This window comes from Astatotilapia calliptera, chromosome 15 (genome assembly GCF_900246225.1).
Source record: "Astatotilapia calliptera chromosome 15, fAstCal1.2, whole genome shotgun sequence".
NCBI classification, from domain to species: Eukaryota; Metazoa; Chordata; class Actinopteri; order Cichliformes; family Cichlidae; genus Astatotilapia; species Astatotilapia calliptera.
Window position 1 is genome coordinate 32,337,585 of NC_039316.1, and position 6,734 is coordinate 32,344,318.

Genomic DNA, 6,734 nt, shown 5'->3' on the forward strand with positions numbered 1-6,734 from the left:
TCCCCCAAAACGGATCCTTGTCAGGAGTTGATATTTTATAAATGTTCAGGAACTTCACAATAAGTAGTCCAATTTTCTGTTCAGTTTTTTACAGAGGAAATTTAAGACATTCATACTTGTGAATTATTAGAACCCTGATTTAGTCAATTAGTCTTTCTGGATGTTGTGGAAATCCAACTTAGATTATTTGCTGGAGGGATTTTTACCCCTCTTGAAAGAAATCCGATGAATAATTGGTGGAACTGGTTGGTTGTTGTCATGTTTCCCTAAAAGGTCCAGGGGATGTGGAAAAGCAACAAAATGTGGTTTAAAAAAAGAAGATGTGAAGGCAACATGGTTAGATTAAATATTCTTATTAATCTGTTCTAACTAATCAAGCTTAAAGAGACAAGTCGCCATCGCCTTTAGAAGAATGGAAACACAACAAGGCTCTGTAGTCGGTGACTAAATATAAAAGTAAGTCAAAAAGTGCTACCAGAACAGGATTAAACAGCTACCACACACGGGTCCCTGGCTGCAAACCAACAAGACTCTCTGGCACTAGAGCGCCCTTTCTCCAGCCTTAAAATCTCCGCCTTAATTGCTTAGTAAAGTTGGCTGGGGAAAGGACAACACCTAAGGCAGGAGAAATCAAAATCCCTACAGACCCTATTAGGGTCATAACAGGTGGTATAAATGGAGGTCTCTCTGAAACCTGTGGGAGTCCCTCTTACCATGAAGTGTCTTCAAAGTGCTCAATTTGTAAGATGGCTACATTAACCATTGGTGGATTTGTGGCCTGAGATGAATAATTAGTTGTATCTGGACATTTGGCTTCTCCAGACAGTGTATAACAGAGAGCCACATAGTTTAGATGTCCAGACAAGAAAGATTCAAGGAAAGCTTGAACATTAAAAAAATGAGTCTAGATAAATATTTAAAGGGATAACATTTACCTTAAATGCTCACATGCTGGTCATATGAAATACCTAGAGCCTTTTAACACCACAGGAGTTTATGAAAAGGGCAGCAATTATATATATAAATGCACATATTTATTTTATTCAATGCAACTGTAACTTTTTTTCCCTCTTATGAACACACAGCAAAGTAGTTTTGGTGTTCTGATCAACTGGTAGCTATAAACACGAAGTATAAAAAGAATCGTCCAATAGGGAGGAAACAGTTTTTTTTTACTTCAGTTATTAGCACACCCTGAAGCACTTTTATCAAACTTTAATGTCAGTTTACTTGTTCACCGTGGCTCATAATCACAGCATTTCATGTAGCATAGCCACATAAATTTAACAGATTATGTAACGGTAACGATTTTGGTGTGGGATCATGTGGCACCTGTCAATTTATATGATCATGTGGAGAGAAATGATTTGGCGTTGTTGAAGGCCATACTGGATCCCCGGGGTTAAGTGGTTTCTGTTTTTGCCCCTCTTGTCCTTTATGGAACATGCTGTTGAGGTCACCTCCTTGGCTTACTATCAATATACTTAGCAATGTACCATCACGAGCAGGAACAGAAAAATTCACACCAGGGTTTGTGGAAATGTAAAGTTTTAAGATGAGTTTCACTTTAGCTTTCATGGAACTAAGTGGCTGCTATGTTTCTACTGTTCTTAAATGCATCCATAGACCCACCAAGAATGATTCAATTTAATTAAGGGAATAAAGTCCACTTATTATGTATTCAGTTCTAGACTAATTTTGTATCTTTTGTAGTTTCCATCACTTTGTATGAGTTTTACTTTGGTCAGAGGCAGGGGCACTGCACTGCTTGCATTTAAAAACAAATAATTTTGTTGAATTTATAACCAACATTTTAATCTGCTTTTCCAGTATCATGTTGCTGAATGTACTACACAACACCGGGATTCATGCTTTCTTTTCATGCTGTGATCATACTGGGTGTTCTGTGCAAACAGCTATTGATCTGTCGTTTTGGCACCCAGACTATTAAATGTCATACAGCTGAATGTGTTCAATGCCTGTTTGCTTTCTAACCACTTGATAAGCAGGTGTACATACTGAGTATTTCAAAGCTTTAAATGTACAGCTTTATGTAAATGTATATTGCAAATACAATTGAATACCATGTGTCATTCTTTGCTACTGATCACTGCTCAAGTCACTTACACTTGACAAATTTCCATGATTTTCATTTGTATTTAGATGTTTGTAGTTCTGCCTCTCTACAATCTGCAAATATACAGCCTTAATCTTACTTTATATGAAATATTAAATTCAAATTTGACCTTTTTCTTCATGGATGTGTTGGTAAGTGTTAAATCTCCTGTTGATAAGCCTTTATTATTCAAGTGGTTAAATGTGAAATAATACCATTCAAAGTTGGTTTGCGTCCATCTAACAGTGTCAGTTTCTTGCAGATTGTCAGTAGCCTTCTGCCACAGTGCCGTTCCGTATTCACTCCCCACAGCTGAGGGTTTGTCCTTCTTAGCACTGATCACAGGTAACAGCAATGGCACAACATATCAGCAGGTGTGTGATATCTGTTGGCAAGCATTCTCCCTGCATCGCTTTAAACTCTGATCCAACATTAGATTATTATGTTGTTGTCACCTGTAAGTTTCAGTCAGATTCTTTCACATGCTCGCAGAACAAATTAAGAAATTATTAGTGCTGTCAGCGTTAATCTCGTTAAAACTACGTTAACGCCATAACAGCATTAACGCGGCAAATCTCCGTTAGCGAGTTACCGCGTATCGCCCCGTGTGTGGGGCTGCGCGGCATCAACGCGTTAGCCTGAGTGGGTTTCTCTGAGTACTCTGGCTTTATCCCACAATATGTGACACAGATAAAGTACTTAAAACACTGTATGGTTTAATGTGGCTCATACTTTAAGGTTCTTTAAGCTTCAAGTTTCTCTACACTCCAAAATTTGGAGGTGTGACCGTGGCAGTGTATCCCGGTAAGAAGAACCAATATCATAACACTGAAAAAAAAAAAAAATCTAAAGTTACCAAATGAGGAGTGAATGAAGCCCCATGTTCAACATGCAATCTTTGTGTACTTGTATTGATGTCATAAATAGAACGGTGAATCATAAATGGATTGGTGCCGATATATTTCTACTCTGGTCTTAATCTGTTTTGCATAACGTCTGAACAATGATTTCTAACTCGAACTTTCATATCGTCAGCAGTGGCAGTTCCTCGACCCTCTTCCGTTGCTCAGAAGACGTTTGTGAGTCTTCATCACCTGTTGAAAAGAGCCCATAATACCAGTCTGTGATACTGTCATCCCAGAAGAACTGCAAAACCGTTTCTGCATAGACTCGACCAGAGAACTGTTCCACAATATCTTTGGTTATGTTTACTTTGAAAAATCAAAAATATTACTGAGACAGTTTCTACTGCTAGGAGAGCAACATGAACCACAGTCCCTCTTTATCTGTGTATCAACCCATTCAGTGCTGGTCAGATCCTCCATTTGTGTCATTCACTGTGGTTATTATGTCTCAGTTGGCTTGTTGCCCGGTTTTATTATGTGATCGCAAGATAATATTCAAAGGAAGAGGTTAGCAAAAAACAAAGAGGGATAACTACAGATGAAGAAAGTAAACAGGGGTTTGAGGAAGCAAGGTGTTTGAGTTTAATCTGAGTAACAACAATACCTAGAACTACAATAATACAAAGTCAGGTGAAGTTTAAAGGTTTTATTTGTTTTGCAAATGATTTAGATCATTTAATTTCAAACCTTTTAGATAAAATGTATTTCAGAACCTGCTAAATAAATAAAACAAACGTCACACATCAATTTAATAATTATAGAAGAAGAGCATTATGGAGAGGTTCCAATTGAACGTTGGATAAAGGGTAGTATTATTTATCTTAAAATAAAATAAAAAACAAGCTCACTGTCTGCCTCAATGTTAAGATGATAATAAATGACGAAAAAAGCAGAAATGTTCAAGTTTATCATTTTGTCCACATCTGACTGCAGCCTCTCTCTCACCTCCGTCTGCAGCCCTTTCCATCCTTGTGATCCCAGTGTTTTTCCCCAAAACATTCCCATAACAGAATGGTTAAACCCTCATTTGCACTTCATAAAGTATGCACAAGGCTTTAGCTTTTTATACAACAAAACTTGTTGCCTGTTTTAAACTTCTGTATAAGGAAATATAAACATTTACTACTACTTTTTTCCCATTTCTTCTCCGGTCAGGTTTTTCCACAATATTTTTTTAAAGTCCAGAAAGCTGAAGACATCACTGGCTTTGAGGCCAAGGGTTTTCCCTTGGCCTCAAAGCCAGGGAGCCAATTATGCAGGTGGGTGGAAGGATAGTTTTCTAGTCAGGGGATCAGTCAGACGTTGAAAACTATCTTGACATTTTGATAACCAGATCTATAGGTGATAGTAATTAATGAAACTTTATGGCCTCACAGTCTACCAAACTGTATTGATGACATATCTTAGCAGGTATTACTTGTTAGGGAGAAGATATTGACTGCCAGTATCCTTAGATTTATTGGCTGGCACAGCCTTTTGGCCACACCGGACAAGTAGAAACAAAATGACCTTTTGTGCCACAGTAAAGACGCTCACCCACTGCAAGGCATCCTCTGTGGGTTAGTCGAGAGAGGCGAGTATGGCCGAGCAACATGGCTTGCTTGCCTGACTGTTATTGCTAGCTCCCTCCGTTACTCCACCCTGATGGAACCTTTACTGTGTCTGACTTTAAAGGACCTCTTTCCACAATGAAACCAAAGAAGTCTTGGAAAAGATGAGAGTATCATCAAGATCAAGAGTATCAAGATTGACAAAGTTGTTAATGAAATCTCTGGACATCGTTTGAGGGTCTGAAATTTCTGCAGGAGCATTTGTTAAACCAAAAGACATTACACCAAGTACTCAAAGTGACCCAGATGTGTATTAATTGCTGTCTTCCACTCATCCCCAATCCTTTATTCTCACCAAATGTAAGCATTACTGAGATTCAACTTGGTAAAAACAGTCGCACTCCTGGAGCAACTCAAAAATAGAGGTAAGCAAGGGTAGAGGGCATTTATTCTTTGTCGTTATCTTAAACCACGGAAGTTGATACAGGGCCAAAGGAACTTGTCTTTCTTCTCTACAAAGAAAAAACCTGTGCATAGGGGATAATGAAGGACAGATCATTCCTTGTACTAATGAGTCAGTAATGCACAATCCATGGCTTCATGTTCTGTCTGTTGAACAATCATCTGCACCATAAGGAAGAGAGAGAGCTAGATCCTTACTGAACATTTTGGCTAGGTCGTTAGGTCGAGCTTGGCAAAGGTGTCAGTTTCAACTGAGGGAATGGCTGACTTAAGGTTCTGTTGGTGGCAACAACATTTCAACCAGAAATTTTATTTTTGCTTTTAGTATGTGAAGGTTACATTCACTAAGCCACGAGTGTCTTATAACCAAAGTGAGGTGGGGCCTCACCCTACTGCCAGAGTAAAAATAAAAGTACAATATAGAACACCAACATCAGAAAGACAACAAAATCTGAATAAAATGAACATTTCTGTACTGGGTTAAAAGCCAAACTGAAAAGTTGTGTCTCAGAATCTCCTCTCTGCTTTTCGTAGATGATGTGATTCTGTTGGCTTTATCAGGATGGTGGCCTCCAGCTCGCACTGGAGTGGTTCACAGGCCAGTGTGAAGTGACCATCTGGGAGGGGCTCAGAGTAGAGCTGCTACTCCTCCACATTGAAAGGCATCAGACAATAATGCCTCGTGGGTGAGGTGTTCTGGGTAGTGCAGTGCAGACCCAGGACACACTGGAGAGATTTTATTTATAAGCTGGAGAAGCTGGCTAGGGAGTGGGAGGTCTGGGCTTCTTTGTGTAGGCTGCTGCCCCCGCGACCCGGGTAAACTGAAGAAAATGGAAGGATGGATCAAAGCATTTTGTTAACACTATAAAAAGGTGCTAAATCGTTCTTCTCATTACTGTGGAGGACAATGCTTGTCTGACAAGGGTGCCTGGGGAGGTGATTTCAACACACAGCCAAGACACATCATGTATCAGATATCCTGGCAGCAGTGGCGCAAGAATGGATGAAAATGTAGTCTAAGCTGTGCGGTGCACTTTGGAGTGCTTGGACCCTTACATAGCTGTTTTACACCTCGGCTTCGGACAAATCACATGATGATTATTGGGTTAGTGACCTTCAGGACCATCTCCAAGGTCACAAACCAAGTCTGGGTTAAATGGGAGTCTCCATCAGTTGTTAGAACTGAAGAGGCTCCTTGATAAGAGCTGAAATGTCTTCACAAACCAAAAAGACGTCCCTCAGACTACTGAAAACAGAATGGGCTATTTCCCCTATACTGTAGTGCCAGCTGTGTTCTTATTTATTGTGTTCATGAGGTCAAACTGGCGATCACAGAAGTAGGAATGATGAAACGGCACGCTTTGACTCTTTGCTTTTATTCAGGTAGCAGCATCAATCAGCACTGTCCTACTTACACACTGCAGCCCCACTCAGCCCTGCAAGGCTAACAGACGAAGACCGAATATCATACAACAGTCACTTAGATAGCTTCTTCACATTCATACACACTAACCTGCACCAAGACCTTGTGCAGCTTCCTGTACAGGGTGAGAGATCACTGGGATGTGTGTGAGAGAGAGGCCTCTAGTTTCACATCAGTATCAAGTTTGTGTGAGTCCAGGGACTTTTTTGGAGACTAGGACCGAGTGACAAGTTGCTGCCTAATGACGCGTTCACTCTGATCCTGGCTGGGACCTGACA